The following is a 22,366-nucleotide window of genomic DNA, read 5'->3' on the forward strand; positions in this document are numbered from 1 at the left end:
TATCTATCTATCTATCTATCTATCTATCTATCTATCTATCTATCTATTTTTGTTGTTTTTTTTTTTGTCTACTGTGACTTGTTCCGTGGCATAACACAACTTCTCTCTTCGGGCATGTTCCAGGTGCTGGTGAGAAAAGTGTATATTCTGCAACCTTTGGGTGAACTGTTTTATTAATGTCTGTTACATTTATTTGTTCTGTAGTACAGTTTAACTTCAGAGTTTCATTGTTGAGTCTTTTGTTGTTGGGGGAGATGTTGAGTCAGTTCTGTGTAGTGATGAAAATGGAGTGTCATTGCTCTATCATAGTCTGTCCCTTTATGTCTCATATGTTTGCTGTACATTATTGGATGAGTTCAAGCATTGGATGAATATGTATTCATAATTATTACTTTATGTTGTTGAATTGGCCTCTTTCTCATTGGAGGGTATCTTCTACTATATGTTTTATCTGACAGAAGTATAACTATTTTTTTATATTTGCTTTCTGTTTTCATGGACTAGTCCCCCACCCATTTGCTTTAAATCTCTTAGGTTTCTCAGCTGGTAAAATCTTTTAAGGTAACAATGAGATCATCGCCAGGTCTGGGATCTTTTATGTATTCAGTTAGTCTAAATACTTTAGTAAGTTTAATCTGTCTGGATTCAGAGTTTTTGATACATTAAGGGATTACTGCTGTAACTTAGATTTTTCATGTTTGTTTTATATGTTATTGCTCCTTCTCTTGCTGTCCATTTTTCGTGTTTTGGTAGCCTTTTGTGTTGGTATGATTTCTTTTTCCTTTACCTTTTCTATACCTGCTGTATTGGTGGGTTACATATATTTTTGTGCTTTTATGGTGGTAGTTAAAATCCTTTGGCTTCTGGATTTAGGATTGCCTCATTTATTGTAAGCCAGTGTGGTGGTAATGTCCTTCCATTCTGTGTTGGAGATTTCTGGAGGGTGGCTTTTCTGAGTATAGTTTTCTTTGTTAGTAAGTTTTTTTTTTTTTCTTTCCAGATAATTTTATCTGTTTTTGCCTGGCCTATAAAGTTTCTATTGAGCTGTCTGTCTAATGAATGTTCCTTTATATTTGAAGTGCTACTTATTTTAGACTTTTTTTTTACAGCATTTATAATAATTTGAGTATAAGTCATAACGGGGCTCTTTCCTGATCACATCCAGTTGAAGATCTCTGAGCTCCTTCTATCTGGATGTCTGTATGTTTGTCAAGATTTGGACCATTTGTGCTCTTTTATCATTAAGAAGTTTTTCTGAGCCTTTTTCTTCTCCTTTTGAAGTTTCCATAGTTAAAATATTTGTCTACCTAATTACAGTTTATAAATCTTATAGTCTTTATTTCTTTCTTGAAAAAAAAAAAAAGTAACTTTAGACTGGTCTTCTGAACCTTGCAGAGGACCTGAGTTAAATCCCAGTATCCACAGCTCCCAACCGTCTGTGACCCCAGCCCCAGTGTCATGCAGCTCTTCTAGTGGGGAGTGTCTGTTAGCCATCTTGTATGTAGTATAACCTATCGTGTTTGTGGGGGTGCCTTTTCAATTTTTGAGGGGTCCACAGGAGCCAAGCTTGTCCGGCAGACCTCGACTGGCCTGGAGGTCCCCCAAGTAGAGAATTGCTAATGTCTGAGGAATACAGTGGAGCTGTGTTGCGCTGGTGGACTTAGATGTGACACATAGAAGTTTCCAAAGACTACCTGACTGCCTTTGCAGGTTTCAGCTTGGAATGACTCAGAGAGGGCCACATAGCTGCTTGTAGGCTGTGAGTGGTTGAGCTAGACTACTTTGTTTCTTTGCTGGGTTTTAGGAGCAATGTTTCTAACCTCATAATAAAAAGTGATCTCAAAGCATCCTGATCACAGCACAAGACTAGCTAAAATTAAAACTGTCCTGGCGCAAATTCTATTTCAACTGAAATTTTATCTTTGCTACTTTGTTTCTAAGAGGGGAATGGTGATAATCCATTACTAAAAACAAGTAAGCCAAAATGTATTTTCCTTTTGTGCAATCTAACAATTGCAAGTTTAGGGAGTGTGTATTGCTTATAATGTTAGGAGATGTCTTTTTTTACATTTTGATTTTTAGATGGTCCCCACTATGTAGTTTTAGCTAGCCTGGAACTCACTCCGTAGACCAGGCTGGTCCTAAATTCACAGAGATCCATCTGTCTCTGCCTCACAAGTGCTGAGATTAAAGGTGTGTGTGACTACACCTGGCTGTTTAAGATACCTAATGAAATTGTAGAATTAGCCATAAAACTAGCAGGCCATATCTTTGATGTTATTTGGGTTTTGGCAAAATCAGTAGCCATTGAAAGGATGGCTGGGACAGGTATAGATTCATTCTTGCCGATTTTAAAAGACAGATGGAACACTCAGCCCATTTTTTCTCCTCTTTGCCAAACCTATAGAAATAATAATTAAAAAAAAAAACCACCCATATTTAGTTATGTTGGTACAAGAAGGGGAACTTTTGGTAATTCAGAAACTGGTAAATTTCTAAAAATAGGATGTTCTGTGGGTGTTACTTATGTCCAGATAGGTGGGATATGAGTAGGAGCAGAAAAGTTCCCAGAATAATTAATAGGGTGATTGTTTAGCATTGCAACTTAGCAACCAGGCAGTTCTGAGTACTGTAGATTCTAACAACAGTTAACTGTCCAGCATGGAGCAACCTGGGAACCTGGGAACCAGCAACCTGGTACTTTTGGGAAGTACCAGGGTAACTAGGTATGCTTATGCCTGTAAGGCCAAGTAGTAACCCTGCCTAATGGCATGTTGTGTTCCTCCTCTATTCCTACTGTAACAAGTGTGAGATGGGTGTTACTTCCATAGTAAGGAGTATCAAATTCAGCAGAGTGTAACAGGATCCCCAGTACATAAAACAAGCCTCTCCAAATGTTTCACTAATGCCGATACAATAAAATGGAACTGGTAAGCAGGAGATCTTGGGGTCAAGTAATGAGTTACAACAGAGTTCTAAAGTAACTGTAGCTAGTCGTTTTATAAAGTGATTTTCTTACAGTTTAAAGAGACAAGAAGTTTCATAAAAAGAGCAAGCTTTTGTTTAAAAAGGCAGTTAGGGGCTAGAGAGATGACTCAGTGGTTAAGAACATTGGCTGTTCTTATTCCCAGCACCACTGCTTAAATTATGAAGATTGAATGCGGGATTAGAAAAAAGAATGGAGAATCCTGGAATAATCCTTACTTTCTTGATTTGGTTGTGTGGACAGCTTTCAGTTCTGAAAGAATGCAAGTCATTCCCTTGTAGATTTGAGCAGACAGTAAACTAATAGGAGGGGAAATGACTCAGTAACTCAAAAGAAGGAACAATTTGAGTTATCATAGCAGCTGACTACCTGTTAAGTAGTTACAGCACTGTAACATGTTTTTTAAAAAACACAGAGTTCTTAGGTTTAAAGGGAATGTGTTATGATTAGGAGTATTCTGATACTGGTAAAGACTTTTGGAAAATGACACTAGTCATTCTGACTTAAAATTGTAGTGAAAAGAATATTGAACACTAGGAAAATCATACAAGTGGATATTATTTCAAATGATTTTGTAGAATTATGGGAAGAGTCTGAGATTTTGACAAAAAAAAAAAAAGATAGCATACACAGTAGATAGACCCATGGGGTCTGCTTTGTATAAATTGATGTTTCTTGACAGGAATAATGTATTAGTAATAAGCTAATGCTCAAAGAAAGCAATGAAAACCTTTAAAAGAACCCACCAAGTAAGCAAGATTAGACACATGCTAGTCATATTGCTATTGTGTAAGGGTAAGAGAGAGCTCTACAGTTATTAGTGGGATTTAGGGGGTTGGGGAGGCATTTTCAAGAGATAATTAGATTGGTTGGAATCGAACCTTCTATTTAATGCAAAATGCTGCACCTTTAGATTCAAGGTCTAGTGAGATTCTAGTTGAAAATTTGGGTTGCGTATGGTGGTACATGGTTCTAATCACATTAATCAGGAGGCAAGGGTAGGAGGAAATTGAGATTTTACATTACTAACTTGTAGAGGATATGAAGTAAAAAAAATAGGTGACTGTGCAAAGGTAATCAGGGTGGGTGTCATGCAGAACCTGAAAAGCAGTGCCAGGTATTTTGGGCTTTATCTTAAGAGGAAAGGGAAGCTATGGAAGGACTTTTAATAGTGCAGAAATAATATAGGTATGATCTAGTTTATTTTACAAAAGATCACTTAAGCTAGAGTGCAATTTTTTTAGAAGTATATGAAATTGGAGGCAGTAAGATTAATTAAGGGGTTGTCTTACTAATTGTTTTGTTGTAGTAATAAATATTTTTAGGTCATAATAGACTGGGTATAGTAGGATCATAAGGATGGAGATCATAAATAGGTTTAGGTTTTGGTGGTTGGATGCTAGATGATGCAGAGGCTTTTTTTTTGCAGGTAAGTTGATGATGATGATGATGATGATATTCAACAGGTGAGCCCTGAAGACTAGGGAAGGATGATAAGTTTATTAAAAGTTGCTAAATTGAAACAGTTTGGAAAGTATCTTAGTTACCTTTCTATTGTGATGATAAAACATCGTGACCAAGGCAATGTATAAAAGAAAGCATTTATGGCTTACTGTTTCAAAGGGTTGGAGTTCATGATGGCAGAGTGATGGAACAGTTGAGAGCTCATATCTTGCTTCATATCTATTAGGGAGAGAGAGAGAGATAACTGGGAATCACATGAATCTTCTGAAACTTCAAAGCCCATCCCCAAGTGACACACCTTCTCCACCAAGGCCACACCACCCAATTCTTCCCAAACAGTTCCACTAACTGGGTACCAAGTATTGAAATATGTGAGCCTATATTAGTTAAACTTCCACAGTGTCTAAAGTTAGGAATATGAAAAAATCAACCTGGGAGAGTAAACAGGCAACCTAGGTCATATTGTTAGACAGTACATCTAAAATGAGGATCTGCTTGTAAGGTTTTAAGGTTTTAAAAAAGTAGAAAAGTTTAAAAAAGTGTGGGCATTGGAAACATAAAGAATTGACAACTGGGGAAGACCGGTTTCTCACTCTGAGGCATGAAATATTAGGTGAGGAGAAACTAGAACGACTCGTGCATTAAACCATATACTAAAGACATTAGTATGAGTGCTCGTTTAGTTTAGTAGAGTTAGCAGTTACAGAAATGATTGTGGGTATAAATGAACAGATGCTTGTGCGTGTGCCCTCATTCTTTCCTAGCTCTGTCAGGAGGGCCTGGAGACAGTAGTACCAAGTAGCGCACACACAGCACTAAGACTTTAAGGGTTAATATTGTTCTCTCATTTAAAAAGCTAAGGCTTTTTGGAGAATGGCTGGTTTCAGGGCAGAGAATACTCAAAATCTGAAAGGGCAGTGGGTTGGCAGAAGGATAGAGAAGCCAATCTGAAAAAAGAACCCAGTGACCAAGGCTACTAGAATTTTAGCAGCAACCAAACCAAACCCAGCCCATAATATTAGATTATAATGCAAGAAAAAATTAAATATTCTTGAACTTATATTGATAAAAATTAATAGTTAAATAAATGATACCATTTACCTATCTTACAATGAAGAATCCTGGGGGGCCAAGATGGCGGCGCCGGGAGAACACTGTCTGAGAAGCGGGACAACACTCTCCGTGCAGCGACCAGGAGACTGAACTCTGGACCCTAAAACTACAGCGATTGTGTTTCTCAGGTGAGGGGAGGCTCCTACAGCGTGGGAATCAGTCGGGTCCACTCTCGGGCTGCACAGCCAGAATCCGGAAGAGATCCAAGGTAACTCAGGATTTGGGTCTCTGGGCTGGAGCCTCACACCTGCGTGTCCCTATCGATCACTTTCCCAGGCTGATTGGTGGGCACAAGGGTGCCAGAGACTGAGAGTCCCAGTTGCAAGAAAACCCCATGGGGAAGGAAAGTTGTGAGACTGATCACGGGTCACCCAGTCTTTCCCTGGAAGGTCTCACTGACCACAGGTACCTGCCGCCATCACACCTGAGCTCCCGCTGCACGGAGAGCAGCTACGGGCCCAGCTCAAAATTCCTACTCCCTCTTCAGAGGCGGCAGGAGGCGTCCAGCAGAATCTGCCACAGACCATATTGTCTGTACCCGAACCCGAGATCGGGGCTGAGAAAACCCAATCCTTTCGGGCACTCCCCCAAATGCCGCCATAACCCTGCCGTGGCGGAGCGGAAGGATAAAGAGGCGCACAGCAGCTTCACAGTGCTGGGAACCCAGTGCTGCCGGCTGCTCCTAGCAAACAAACTTCAGCTCGGGATCTGGGACTGTGGTCATTCTACACGTCCTGAGATTCTCCTGGGTCCAGCGCAATAAGGTCTAGCACCAAGTCCTATCACCGGTGCTCTCCCTCTCCCCCCTTCCCCCTGGCAGAGAAACCCCTGCTCAGGATCGGACTAAGAAGTCCCAACCCCTTCTGGCACTCCCCTGAGAGCACCGCCATAAGCTTGCCCTAGCAGAGGGGAAGGTCAGAGGGGAAGGACAGAGAGTCAGCCTGCCACAGGACACAGCACCCCCTCTCCAGCTCATCCAGCAGCCCCTGGCAGAGAAACCCAAGCTCTGGATCTGAGGACACTCAACCCTACTTGGTACTCTCTCGGGATCAGCAAACCTAAGTTCTTCCACCAGGCTGCTTCTGGCAGAGAGATCTGGGCCCGAGATCTGGGATTGAGAACACTCAACGTAACTCTTTCCCATGCTACCCCAGGACCAGTCAACATAACCTCTCCTGGCAGAGGGAAAGGACAGAGAGGCAGCACATAGGAAAGGTGGACACCGAGTCCTGTGGCCACAGTGTCACAGAGCTGACTGTTAGCCTACCCACGCTTTTGCCGCAGCAGGACCAAATCAGAGAGTAGAGAGCAAGGGGAACCCCTGTGCATTCCAACTGGTCCTGCAAGAGAGTGAGTGAGCCTTCTAGGGAGAGTTTGCCCCAGACCCAGGGCCTCTCCACGGAAGCAACCAGCTGAGATCCCTGCCACCCACACCTCTAGTGTGGGCATCATAGGGATTCTTGGGATAGCGACCCCAACGTTGAAGCCTCTGCCTTGTGGGTCCACCAGTGTAATCCAGGCAAACAATACCTGGATCTCAGACAGAACTGCATAATAATGGCCTGCAGGCCACTGCAATAAAGAATCCGGGCATGCACACTGCACCCGCTAAAAGCGCATGCAAATAGTGCCAGCGTCACATTCCTTACTTAGGCAAAACTGAAACCACAAGGCATACTCCCAAACCAGTGAACCTCTCTCATCTTCCTGAAAAAACAGTCCAGAAAACAGAAAGAGAGGATCATAGCCCGAACTACAAACTCGAGGAACAAACAGTGAGGGTTATAAATAACCAGATGGCTAGAGGCAGACATAAGAACACTCCCAACAAAAATCAGGACATAATGACCTCACCAGCAACTCCACAAAACAATGGACACTTCAATTCACTAGATATACAAGAAAACGACCTCAAAACTATGTTTCTCCAGCTATTAGAGGCCCATAAAGATGAAATGAACAAAGCCCTCAGAGATATAGCCAAAGAAATGGAGACAAACCAAGAAGAAACAAATCGAGCTCTCAGAGAAATGACCATGAAAATTGAGGCAAACAAAGAAGAAATGCACAAAGCTCTCAAAGAAATGTCCACACAAATGAAGGCAAATAAAGAAGAAATAAACAAAGCTCTCATAGAATTACAGGCAATTATAGCCAAAGAAGTAGAGGCACAATTAGTGATACATAGAGAGGAAAAAAAATAGAAGCTGTCATTGAAAATCCACATTCAAACAGATGAAGGAAAAGGCAAGACATGAAAACAGAATTAGAATCAATAAAGAAAACACAAATAGAGAAAAACCAGGAGCTGGAGAACATAGAGGAAAGATCGGGAACTACAAAGGTGAGCATCACCAACAGAATACAAGAGATGGAAGAAAGAATCTCAGGAGCCGAAGATACACTTGCGGAAATTGACACATCTCTCAAAGAAAAAATAAAATCAGAAAAGTTCCAAACACAAAACATCCAAGAAATCAAGGACACCATGAAAAGACAAAATCTAAGAATAATAGGAGTAGGAGAAAAAGAAGACATCAGGCTCAAAGGTCCGGAAAATATTTTCAAGAAAATTATAGAAGAAAACTTTCCCAACTTAAAGAAGGAGATGGCCATAAATATGCAAGAGGCCTGCAAAACACCAAGTAGACTAGACCAGAAAATAAATTCTTCACGTCACATCATAGTCAAAACACTGAACCTATAGAACAAAGAAAAAATTCTAAAAGCAGCAAGGGAAAAAGGCCAAGTAACATATGAAGGTAGACCTATCAGAATCACACCAGATTTCTCAACAGAAACTATGAAAGCCAGAAGGGCCTGGACAGAAATCATACAGTCCTTAAGGGACCACAGATTCCAACCCAGACTACTATACCCAGCAAAAATTTCAATCAACATGGATGGAGAACTCAAAATATTCCATGACAAAACCAAATTTAAACAATATCTACATAGTAACCTAGCTCTACAGAAGTTACTAGAAGGGAAACTCCAAACCAAAGAAAACAACTACACCTAAGGAAACAGAGGAAATAGATAACTACACAACAAAAAAATCAAAAGAATACAAGCAATGAAACTCAGTGACACCACCAACCCCACATCAAAACTAAGTAACAATTGTTGGTCACTAGTATCTATGAACATCAACTGACTCAACTCCCCAATAAAAAGACACAGACTAACAGAATGGTTGTGGAAACAGGATCCAACATTCTGTTGCATCCAAGAAACACACCTATGCAACAAAGATAAACACTACCTCAGAGTTAAGGGCTGGAAAAATGTTTTTCAAGCAAATGGTTCCAGAAAACAAGCTGGAGTAGCCATCCTAATATCTAATAAAATAGACTTTCAACCCAAGTTAATAAAAAAAGATAAGGAGGGCCACTATATTCTCATCAAGGGAAAAATCCACCAAGAGGACATCACAATTTTGAATATCTATGCCCCAAATACAAAAGCACCTACATTCGTAAATGAAACAATATTAAAGCTTAAATCACACATTGATCCTAATGCCTTAATAGTGGGAGACTTCAACACTCCACTCTCACCAAGGGACAGATCAACTAGACAGAAAACAAATAGGGAAATAAAAACACTTACAGAGTCCCTAAATCAAATGGACCTAATAGATGTCTACAGATCTTTTCATCCAAACTCAAAAGAGTATACCTTCTTTTCAGCACCGCATGGAACCTTCTCCAAAATAGACCATATAGTTGGTCATAAAGCAAGCCTCAACAGATACAAAAAGATTGAAATAATCCCTTGTATTCTATCTGACCACCATGGACTAAAGCTGGACCTCAACAACAACAGAAATAACAAAAAGCTGATACGCACATGGAAACTGAACAGCTTGTTACTCAATGACAGCTGGGTTAAGGAAGAAATAAAGAAATTAAAGACTTCCTAGAATTCAATGAAAATGAAGGCACAACATACCCAAATTTATGGGACACATTGAAAGCAGTGCTCAGAGGAAAATTTATAGCACTAAGGGCCTGCAAGAAGAAATTCTTAACATCACATACAAACAACTTAATGGCCCAACTGAAAACCCTAGAAAAGAAAAGAAGCAGATACACCCTAGAGGAGCAGACGGCTGGAAATAATCAAACTCAGGTCTGAAATCAATCAATTAGAAACAAATAAAACTATTCAAAGAATCAATGAAACAAAAAGCTGGTTCTTTGAGAAAATCAACAAGATAGACAAACCCTTAGCCAAACTAACTAAAGAGCAGAGAGAATCTATCCAAATCAGCAAAATCAGAAATGAAAAGGGTGACATAACTACAGACACTGAGGAAATTCAAACAATCATTAGGTCATACTACAAAAACCTATATGCCACAAAATTTGAAAACCTAAATGAAATGGACAATTTTCTTGATAGATTCCATCTTCCAACATTAAGTCAAGATCAGGTAGAAAGACTGAATAGCCCTATATCCCCCAAGGACATTGAAGCAGTCATTCACAGTCTCCCCTCCAAAAAAAGCCCTGGGCCAGATGGTTTCAGCACGGAATTCTACCAGACCTTCAAAGAAGTGCTCACACCAATTCTCCTCAAACTATTCCACAAAATAGAAACAGAAGGTACATTACCAAACTCATTCTATGAAGCAACAGTCACCCTGATACCTAAACCACACAAAGACCCAACAAAAAAGAAAAGTACAGACCTATCTCTCTTATGAACATTGACGCAAAAATACTCAATAAAATACTTGCAAACCGAATCCAAGAACACATCAAAGATATCATCCACCATGACCAAATAGGCTTCATCCCAGGCATGCAAGGGTGGTTCAACATATGGAAATCCATCAATGTAATCCACCACATAAACAAACTGAAGGAGAAAAACCACATGATCATCTCCTTAGATGCTGAAAAAGCATTTGACAAAGTCCAACACCCATTCATGTTTAAAGTCTTGGAGAGATCAGGGATACAAAGTACATATCTAAACATAGTAAAGGCAATATACAGCAAGCCTATAGCCAACATCAAACTCAATGGAGAGAAACTTAAATCAATCCCACTGAAATCAGGGACAAGACAAGGCTGCCCACTCTCTCTATACCTCTTCAACATAGTACTTGAAGTCCTAGCCAGAGCAATAAGACAACTAAAGGAGATCAAGGGGATACAAATCGGAAAGGAAGAGGTCAAAGTGTCACTATTTGCAGATGATATGATAGTATACCTGAGCGACCCCCAAAGTTCAACCAGAGAACTCCTCCAGCTGATAAACACCTTCAGCAAAGTGGCAGGATACCTTCAGCAAAATCAACTAAAAAAAATCAGAAGCCCTCCTGTATACCAAAGACAAAAGGGCCGAGAAAGAAATTAGGGAAACAACACGCTTCACAATAGCCACTAATAACATAAAGTACCTTGGGGTGACACTAACCAAGCAAGTGAAAGACCTGTTTGAGAAAAACTTCAAGTCTCTGAAGAAAGAAATTGAAGAAGATCTCAGAAGATGGAAAGATCTCCCATGCTCATGGATTGGTAGGATTAACATTGTGAAAATGGCCATCCTGCCAAAAGCAATCTACAGATTCAATGCAATTTCCATCAAAATACCAACTCAATTCTTTACAGACCTTGAAAAAAAGATTCTCAGCTTCATATGGAGAAACAAAAAACCCAGAATCTCCAAAACGATCCTGTACAACAACAGATCATCTGGAGGTATCTCCATCCCTGATCTCAAGTTGTACTACAGAGCAATAGTAATAAAAACTGCATGGAACTGACATAGAAACAGACTGGTGGATCAATGGAATCCGATAGAAGACACTGAAATAAATCCACACACTTACGGACACCTGATTTTTGACACAGATGCCAAAACTGTACAATGGGAAAAAAAAATCTTCAACAAATGGTGCTGGTCTAACTGGATGTCTATGTGTAGAAAAATGCAAATAGATCCATACTTATCACCCTGCACAAAACTAAAGTCCAAGTGGATCAAAGACCTCAACATAAAACCAGACACACTAAACCGCTTAGAAGAAAAAGTGGGGAAGAGCCTTGAACTCATTGGCATAGGAGACAACTTCCTGAAGAGAATACCAACAGCACAGGCTCTAAGAGCAACAATCAATAAATGGGAACTCGTGACACTGAAAAGCTTCTGTAAAGCAAAGGACACCGTCATCAAAACAAAACGACTGCCTACTGACTGGGAAAGAATCTTCACTAACCCTTTATCTGACAGAGGACTAATATCCAGTATATACAAAGAACTAAAGAAGCTGAAAAGCAGCAAACCAAGTAATCCAATTAAAAAATGGGGATCAGAGCTAAACAGAGAATTCTCGAGAGAGGAATATCGAATGGCAGAGAAACACTTAAAGAAATGCTCAATCTCATTAACCATCAGGGAAATGTAAATCAAAACGACCCTGAGGTTTCACCTTACACCCATCAGAATGGCCAAGATGAAAAACTCACGTGACAACACATGCTGGAGAGGCTGTGGAGAAAGGGAACCCTCCTCCACTGCTGGTGGGAATGTAAACTGATACAACCACTCTGGAAATCTATCTGGCGCTTTCTAAGACAATTGGGAATAGTGCTTCCTCAAGACCCAGCTATACCACTGCTAGGTATATACCCAAACTTTGCTCAAGTACACAAAAGGGATACTTGCTCAACCATGTTTATAGCAGCTTTATTTGTAATAGCTAGAACCTGGAAACAACCCAGATGTCCATCAACGGAGGAATAGGTACAGAAATTGTGGTATTTTTACACAATGGAATACTACTCAGCAATCAAAAAGGAGGAAATCATGAAATTTGCAGGCAAATGGTGGGATCTAGAAAAGATCTGAGTGAATTTCTGAGTGAAATATCCCAGAAGGAGAAAGACAAATGTATATACTCGCTTATATAGACCTATAAGATATGATAAGCATAATGAAATTTATACACCTAAAAAAGATAATCAAGAGAGCGGACATGGGATAAGATGATCAATCCTCGTTTAGAAAGACAGATGGGATGTGCATTGAATGTATGACAGGAGTCTACTGAGCGCATCTGAAAGACTAACTAGCAGTGTTTTCAAAGCAGATATAAAGACTCATGACCAAACCTTCAGTAGAGTACAGGGAATCATATGAAAGAAGGGGAGTTAGTCTGATGGGGAAAGGATAGGAGCTCCACAAGGACCAAATATATCTGGGCACAGGGTCTTCTCTTAGACTGACATTCAACCAAGGACCATGTATGGATATAACCTAGAACCTCTGCTCAGATGTAGCCTGTGGTAGCTCAGTAACCAATTGGTTTCCCATAGTGAGGGGAACAAGGACTATTTCTAACAGGAACTCAATGGCTGGCTCTTTGACCTCCCCACCCCCCAAGGGAGGAGCAGTCCTATTAGGCTACAGAGGAGGGCTTCGCAGCCAGTCCTGAAGATACCTGATAAAACAGGATTGGATGAATGGGGAGGAGGTCCCCCCCTGTCAGTGGACTTGGAAAGGGGCAGGGTGGAGATGAGGGAGGGAGGGTGGGATTGGGAGGGAATGAGGGAGCGGGACACGGCTGGGATACAGAGTTAATAAAATGTAACTGATAAGAAAAAAATAAAATTAAAAAAAAACAATGAAGAATCCTACATGACTTGTGGGTCATTTTCCCCACAAATGGGGCTGGAATTTAACTGGGTACTGTGCTTAGTGACTGAGAAGAAATGTCTCTTTGAACAGATGCTATTTAACATTAACTATGTCAAGACCTAGGTACTTTTATAAGATATGTTAAAAATCATAGGCTTTTCATTATGGGAGCATCAAGGAGAGATCTGGGGTGACTTTGGGGTTCTAAATATACATGCTTTTAACTTTGACCAATATTGCAGAATATTTATTATAAATAAATTTAAGCAGAAACTGACAGTCATTTCATGTCTATCAAAAGCCCATTAAAACATGCGGAAGATAGTCTAGCAAATCTCTTAATTATGCATTCATCTAGTTTCTTGTATAAAGCCTTCAGAGAACAAAAATATCAAGATCATGTCATCTTGGTTTCCCATGACATGAAAATGTCTGTGTGTTCAGCTCTGATTTAATATGTCATCTGTCTGTACAGAACCTCTATGCAAGAAACATCATTTAAATAATGTGCATTTTCTAAAATTACCTCTGAAACTAAGTCCACTGGGTTCATTATTTCTTGAGTAATTTTATGTAGTTCAGATAAAATTTTCACATGTTTTCTTCTTGTCAGCAAATGACAATTTACAGCCTAGCATAGATAGATTGAATTTTGACATTCAGTATTTGTAATTTGCTGCTACCATGAGCTTGATAGTATCTGTTTCAGTGGCTTCAATGACACACAGTAAAAAAATTACCCTGAAGCTTAATGGCTTAAATAACTTTTTTTTTTTGAGCAGTATATGGGACCAGAATGTGGGCAGCATTTACCTAGGGGCTCTGCTCTCACGTGCCTCATCTGGGATCACACTTAGCTGTCTGCTTCACTGGGCTGGTCTGTCTGTAGCACTTCCCAATATCCATGTGTGCCCTTTCCACAACATCATGATGTTAGAGGTTCCGATTTCTTACATTGTTTTCTGGCTTCCAAGAGTCAGAAAGGGGAAGCTGCTACTCCTGTCTATCTATGGAGTTTACTCCCCTGGTCTGAGAAAGATATGGGGCTCGGCAGGGTAAAAAATCTGGGAAGTGAAGTCTCATCACTTGGAAGAAAGGAGTCTGTGACAGTCATCTCTGAAGGAGGGCGTGTGGCCATATCATCCATCACATTATCTGATCTTTTAATTGTATCTTCCTGGTTTTAGTTGATCTTATGGGTTTTTGTTTTTGTCTTTTTTGTTTGTGTGTGTGTATGTTGTGTGTTGTGTTTTGAGATAGGGTTTCTCTGTGTAGCCCTGACTGTCCTGGAACTCCCTCTGTAAACCAGGCTGGCCTCAAACTCAGAGATCCATCCACCTGCCTCTGCCTCCCTAAGTACTGGGATTAAAGGCGCACATCACCACCACCACCTGGCTGATCTTATGTTTTAATTTGTAATCCTGTTAGAAGTTGGATTTTATGAATGTTAAATAAATATTATCTCAATTTAAAAGATTTTAAAATCACAGGAGGTCCTGCTACAAGTCTTTTTAGCACGGTATTGGTACCTTACACCTGTATTCCCAGTGTTTGCAAAACAAAGACTATAAGATTGCAAATTCAGTGCCATCCTGGACTACATAGCCATTTCCAGGCCAGACTAGGATATATGTATATATATATTAAAGCCTCTAAATGTTTTTATACTGTACAAATTTATCCTGAATTAGAGCTCCTAAAGCATATCGCAATATGGAAAGATAATGACACATTCCCCATTTTTCTAAAGCCCAGGTAAACTTTGTGGAACACAGTTTACCAAAACTATCATGATTAATCATTTTTGTTGGTACATGCCTTTAGTCTCAGCACTTGGGAGGCTGAAGCAGGGCATTTCTGTGAGTTCAAGGCCATCCTGGTCTACATAATGAGTTCCAGGGTAGCCAGATCAATATAGAGAGACCCTGTCCTAAAAACAAAACAAAACAAAACAAAACAAAACAAAACAAAACAAAAAATTACCATAATTAAAATGTGGATACTCTTTTTAAAGTTTAATTTAATTTAATTTTTATTAAATTTTTATTTTTTATACTAATTACAGTTTATTCATTTTGTATCCTAGCTGTAGCCCTCTCCCTCATCTCCTCCCATGCCCCTCTCCTAGTCCATTGATAGGCGAGGTCCTCCTCCCCTTCAATCTGACCCTAGCTTATCAGGTCTCATCAGGACTGGCCTGGCAAGGCTGCTCCCCTCACAGGGGGAGGTGATCAAAGAGCCAGCCACTGAGATCATGTCAGAGTCAGTCCCTGTTCCCCTTACTAGGGTACCCACTTGGATACTGAGCTGCCATGGGCTACATCTGAGCAGGGGTTCTAGGTTATATCCATGAATGGTCCTTGGTTGGAATATCAGTCTCAGAAAAGACCCCTGGGCCCAGAGTTTTTGGTTCTGTTGCTCTCCTTGTGGAGCTCCTGTCCTCTCCAGGTCTTACTATCTCCCCCTTCTTTTCTAAGATTCCCTGCACTCTGCCCAAAGTTTGGTTATGAGTCTCAGCATCTGCTTTTATACACTGCTAGGTGGAGTCTTTCAGAGGCCCTCTCTGGTAGGCTCCTGTCCTGTTCCCTGTTTTCTTCTTCTTCTAATGTCCATCCCGTTTGTCTTTCTGAGTGAGGATTGATCATCTTACCCAGGGTCCTCCTTCTTGTTTATCTTCTTTTAGATTTTAGTATGTTTATCCTATATTATATGTCTAATATCCACTTATAAGTGAGTGTATACCATTTGTGTCTTTCTGTTTCTGGGATACCTCACTCAGGATGGTCTTTTCTAGTTCCCACCATTTGCCTGCAAATTTTATGATTTCCTTGTTTTTAATTGCTGAGTAGTATTATGTATACATTACATTGTGTAAATGTAATGTGAATATTCTTTAGTCCAGTAATTCTGGTTCCTAAGTAACATAGCATTGATGGCAGTGTCAAAATATTGGAAACAATACCAGTGAGAGACTAATTAAAATACATATATTGTGAGATTGTTTAAAGGATGAGGATAGTCTATAAAAATGATATGAGGTGAGCTGTAATACACAGAAATAGTCTGGGAACAAGGTTTAATGGTAAAGGGTCTGGCTAGTGTTCCCAAGGCTCTAGATGCATCGCGAGCATGAAGGTGGAGCCAGCATGGGAGACTAAAATGTGTCTTATTCTCTTGTAAGACTGCTGTACTCACCCTTCAAGTACTGACATGAGATGTTGCAGTGCCTGCATGGTGAGCTGAAGTGGAGTGAATGACACAGGCAGCGTGACATAGCCTTGGGCTACTGTTGACATTCTGAGAACACCTCAAAAAACATATCTGTCATCTTCATTTCAGAGTGGGCTGGCACAGGATTTGTTGGACTGCTCTGAATGGCATACAATTTAAAACTTTCCTATTACTTTTGAAATTATCTGTTTAATATTTTGGACAACCATTGACCATGGGTAATTCAAACTGTAAAACAAAACAAGAGCTAAGGGGAGAGTACTGTGTTTCATTTCTGGATAGTTCTCTGTTTGATGTAGAATATGAATGCTCCGTTCAGATGGGAGTGGGTGAGTGCGGAGGCAAAGAATTAGTGGGAAAGATTCAACATGCCAGTTGGATACCTAGACTGTTAGAGCTGTCATCTTTGCATCATTCATATATTTTCCTACTATTTTATCAGATATTTATTTTCTTCCTGTTTTAAACAATTCATTATATTCTAGAAGTATGTTCTTTGTCAGATAACTATCTTGCAGATAGTTATGGCTTACCTTCTGTTTTCAGGACAGTATCTTTTGAATGGTAGGAAATCTATGTTGAAGTGCTTGATTTACTTTGAGCACATGAATCTTTTATTTATTTTGTTGTACTTATCCTAATTATGTCTTTGCCTTTTCTATATGCATATGCACATGTGGTATGCATGTATGTCTCTAGGCTTTGTTGAAAGTTCTTTACATGTGTAGGGGGATGTTGGGGGAATATTTGTTCCTGGTGAGAATTAGTGCTTCAAGCTTTTAAAAGATGCATATCTTGTTAAAAATTAATTTATTTATTCACTTTACATCACTCCTGGGCATATACCTGAAAGATGCTCCACCATTCAACAAGGACAATTGCTCAACTATGTTCATAGCAGCTTTTGTTTGTAATAAGCAGAATCTGGAAACAACCTACATGTCTCTCAATGGAAGAATGGATACATCCTGATCTTAGCTCCTTCCCTCCTCTCTTCCCAGTCTTACCCTCTTCTCTCTTTCCCCATCCCCATCCCCTGTTCCTCAGATAAGGGTAACCCCCTGCCCACTCACCCCCAGGTCATCAAGTCACATCAGGACTGAGCTTGTCCTCTTCTCCTGTGGCCAGGTGAGGCAGCCCTGCCAGGGGGCAGTGATCAAAAGCAGGCAACAGCGTCCATATCAAAGACAGCTTCCACTCCCCATACTAGGGAACCCACATGAAGCCTAAGCTGCCCATCTGCCACATCTGTGTAGGAGGCCTAGGTCCAGTCTATGCATAGTCCTTGTTTGGTTCTTCAGTCTCCGAAAGCCCCTTTGGGCCCTGGTTGGTTGGCTATGTTTGTCTTCTTGTAGCGCTTCTGGCACCTCCAGGTCCTTCTATTTTTCTCATACATTTCCACAAGCCTCCCTATGTTTTGCCTGATGTTTGACTGTGAGTCTCAGCATGTTTTGATCTGCTGTTGGAGGGAGCTTCTCAGAGGACAGCTATGCTAGCCTCCTGTCTGTGAGCATAGCAAAATATTGTTAATAGTGTCAGTGGTTGACTCTCCCAGGGAATGTCCAGCCAATGCCTGTCCCAACATGAGACTCACCCCATGGGAGAGAGCCAGCCCCAGATAGAAGATGCATATCTTAGCCACCTTCAATCCCAGCTCTCAGGAGGCATAGGCTGGTGCATCTCTGTGAGTTTGAGGCCAGCCTGGTCTGCATAGTGAGTTCCAGGACGGCCAAAACTATGGAGTAAGACTCTGGCTCAAAACAAAACAAATTTTAAAAGGCACATGTCCTTAATATATCATATCTTGCTTAAAATAAGATGTCACTTTGTCATATAGATAGACTTATGTGAGTTGTTCTCATTTTTTATCCATTTTTTGTTATAGTACATTTTTTATTTCAGTGTGTTTTGTGCTCTGTAATACATTACATTATTCTTTGTTTAGTAAATAACCTTAAGTGAACAAAAACAAGAGGAAAGCTGGGAAAATGGCTTAGTGATTAATTACTTGCCCTCACAAGCATGAGGAACAGAGGTCTGACCCCCCCGGAACCCATGTAAATGTTTAATGTTAATGGCAAAGGCCTGCAATTTCAGCTTTGGAAGGCAAAGACCCAAAGGCCTCCTTAGAGAGCAAGCTTGCTACCAAGTCTAGCCTTAATGGTAAGCTCTGGGTTTAACTGAGAGGCCTTTCCTCATTGAATAAAATGGAAGACGGATGGAGAATGTTTTCTGACATCAGGCTCAGGCCTCCACATGCATGAGTAACAATGTGCGCGCACACACACACACACAGGTAAATATGTACACATACACATACATCACACACAAAAACATGAAAATGAAAAAAAAAGAAAAAAGAGAAAAATTAGGTATATCTATTTTCTTTTCCAGTATTCCTCATTTGTTTTTTGTAGATACAGATATTTATCTGGCATTATGCTGCTGCCTGGAGAGCTCCCTTTAGCACTTCTCACACTTGCTGGTCCACCTTTTTTTTTTTAAACTGATTATTTAATATTATGGATACATTAAAGTCTGTTATGGGTTCAACAACTTTGTCATTTCCAATTTTGTTGGTTGCTTTTATCTCTTCACAGAGGGTTCTTCTTTAGAATTGTTTTATTATTATTTTCAGTGTACATGTGTATGTATATGTGTGTGTGTGTGTGTGTGTGTGTGCATGTGCATGTGCATGTGTGTTTGGCTCATTATGGAGGCTAGAAAAGGATGGTGGGTCCCCTGAGCCAGAGTTATAGGTTGTGGGCATCTTAATGTGGATGCTAGGAACTGAATATTAGTCTTTTGCAAGACCAACAAGCACTGAGCCATCCCTGCTGAAGCTTGGTTTCTTGCTTTTGATGTGTCATAAGTTTTTACTTATATGTTGGGTCCTGTGCAGGAGAGACCGAGGTGATCCTCTTCTGCAGCTTCTTCTCTCTGGTCCTCTGTGCCACAGGTTGAGCCATGTGTCAGGATCTGAGCTTGGGTTTGCAGTCATTACTTTTAATATTCCTCTGGCTTCAGATTTTCTATGCACTCGATCGGCCTCTGTTCTCTTATATCTACAGCACTGCCTCTGGCATTACATGCTTTTCCCCCTCTGCATTCTCTACCACCCTCTCCTTTCAGTCTTTGCACATCTGTTCTGCAGAGGAATTCTACTTCATGTGTTGCCTCTCTCCTAGTGATAGATTATTGCTTCTCTTTGTTGTGAACTAGGGTGAGCTTCCCTTTTGTTCTGATCTAGACTGAATTGCAATCAGGCACTGAGGCTTGGCTTTGTCAGCATTCTTGCCTTCTCTCCCTTATGGAAGTCATATTCTACTATTTATTTGTGGTTTGTCCTGGACAGGAATACTCTTCCTTTCCCTAGTTGTAGGAGATGTCTCCTTGTGATTGGTGCAGCGTCCCTTGCTCATTACCTTTTCCTGTTCCTCAACCATGGCAACAATATTCTTTGTTTCTCGTGCTGAGTGTTTTTCCAAACCACATCCCCTCCCCAGAGGCCTAAGCATTTTGATTTCATCCTCCCTTTAAGCAGTGGACTTTGCCTAGACACTGAAGTGAAGCTTTTTTGTTTTGTTTTGTTTGTTTGTGTGTTTCTCTAGGTTTTAGGCTTCCCCAAGCCCCCACTGGAGAATAGGCAAGCTTTTAGGCCTCTTCCTAAACTCCTCCTGCACACTATTCTAATAATTCAGGGCTCCTCTGGCACCCTGTGTGTTAGTGTGGCACGTGTATATGAGTGCGTGCATGCACATGTGTGCACGCGCATGTGGAAGTCATCTGCTATCTTCAGGACTCTTACCACCTTTATTCCTTGAGACAGGTTTTCACAAAACCTGAAGCTCATGGATTCTGCTGAACTGGCTGGACAGTGAGCTTCACGTATCTACCAGTCTACCCAACTGCCAGCATGAGACTATAGGCACGTGCCACCATGAAAATTACTGGCTTTTTTGGGTGGGTTCTGGGGACCAGAACTTGGGTCTTGATTTGTGTGTCGTGGGTGACTGAAGGCAGCCCTGCCTATCATACTTCTAATCTTTCTTGAGATGCCTGTGGGATATGTGGTTCATCTTCCAGTCAAGTCTTTGTGTCTAGGTATCCTCAGCTATTCCAATCTGACATACTGGTTTATACTAGATTTTGAGGAATTCTTTAAATTTTCAGCTCATTTCTTATGAAATGGTTATATGTTGGCCACTTATTTTTCTGTGAGTTACCAAACAGTTTGCAGTCTTTCCTTGGAGGAGCTTAGCCCTCCAAGGAGAATAAAATGTACTTGGAATTTTACTAGACTTACTTGGTAAGTAATAAATTTACTTGGTTGTTCCATTCTGTACCAGTCTTTGTTAGAATTAGAGAAGTGATATGTGTGTTTGTGTGTGTGAGAGAGAGAGACAGAGAAAGAGAGAGACAGACAGACAGACAGGCAAAGACAGACAGAGATCCTCCCCTCCACCTCAGGAATGGCATGCTTTTGTGGATTTCTGCTTTTTGTGTAAAAGTGGAGCTGCTTAGAGCCCGAATTAGCCATTTTCATGCTGCTGTGATAAAACACCCTGATAAAAGCAACTTAAGGAAGAAAAGATTTATTTTAGCTCATGCTGGGGAAGGCTTGCATGGTAGCATGAGCAGTAAAGTGATCACATTTTCATCCACACACAAGAAGCAGAGAGAAAGAACAGATTCATGGCCATTTTATTATACAAAAATACATTCAGTCCAACTTCTTCAAAAGCCCCCATAATCATTACTGTTTAAGAGGCCCAAGTTCAGAGAGTATGCTGAGACACAAAGCAATTTCTTAACTGAGACAACCTATAAATTAAAAACAAATGAACAAATTAGATAGTTTCTAATGCAATGGCATAGAATATACATTAGGAATATATACAAAGGAATGAAGGCTACAATGAGGAAAATTGGACCAAAGCAAGACTGAAACCCTACAGGGCAAATGCTAAATCCTAAATGTCTAGGTCTTCAGTTTTTTAAAGGGCTTAGATTGCTCTGCCCCTTCAGTTTTGCTGCCTGCAACATATATTTTCTTCTGGGCTGGGGGGACCCTCAGTATGTTGCTTTCCATGGTGGATATCTCACAGTTCTGGCATCTCTAACATCATAGTGTCGCCACTGTATTCCAGGCTTCACCTTTACTGCTTTCCTGAGTGGCCTCTTAAGACGACCCTGCCACACATTGCCTAGCCTCAGTGGCTCTCAGAAACTGTAGGGGAAAGATTCCATGACCCCTTCAGTCTTATATCTTTCTTGTCTCTGAAGCCATTACCTCATAGATGAGACTACCATATTCAGATATCAGCTTAGGATGTTCTCTGGCATCCTCGGACCACAACTACAGCAGCTTCTATATGCTCAGGCTGATGAAAACCTTACTAGGCAATTGCTTGTTAGGAACAAGTTACCCCTTGGTGTCTCTTTATTAGTTGGAGTCTTAACTGGTGGGTCTGGCCCTTAGGGTACCTTTTCAGTTTTTCCAGTATGAGCAGGAGGCTCTTTCTAGTAATCTTAAACTTCCTTATCAAACTTATTTTCCCTTCCTTCCTTCCTTCCTTCCTTCCTTCCTTCCTTCCTTCCCTCCCTCCCTCCCTCCCTCCCTCCCTCCCTCTCCTTCCCCCCTCCCTCCCTTCATGTAGTTTTTTGAGGCAGAGTTTCTCTCTGTAGCCTCTGTGTAGTTTCTGTGTGGTGACTTGGTTTGTAGACAAGGCTGGCCTCAAACTCACAGAGATCGTCTGCCTTGGCCTCCCTGAGTGCTGGGATTACAAGTGTGAGCCACCATACCTAACCATCTTTTATTTCTTTCTGACTCAGCTGTTGCTGTTTTTTTCATTGTAGAACTGCATAAGAGTAATCAGTAATAACCATACTACAAACTCAAGATTAAGCTGTCTTGAA

The 22,366-nt window shown here is 40.7% G+C and overlaps 1 protein-coding gene across 7 annotated transcripts in view; it reads left to right on the forward strand.

The window, feature by feature from the left end:
• The window catches only part of Ncoa1 (nuclear receptor coactivator 1), a 228,032-nt gene that overhangs the window by 38,392 nt on the left and 167,274 nt on the right, over positions 1–22,366 (forward strand). The window lies entirely within an intron of this gene.

The sequence above is a fragment of the Psammomys obesus genome, unplaced genomic scaffold (assembly GCF_907164565.1).
Source record: "Psammomys obesus unplaced genomic scaffold, mPsaObe1.curated_primary_1811, whole genome shotgun sequence".
Classification (NCBI taxonomy): domain Eukaryota; kingdom Metazoa; phylum Chordata; class Mammalia; order Rodentia; family Muridae; genus Psammomys; species Psammomys obesus.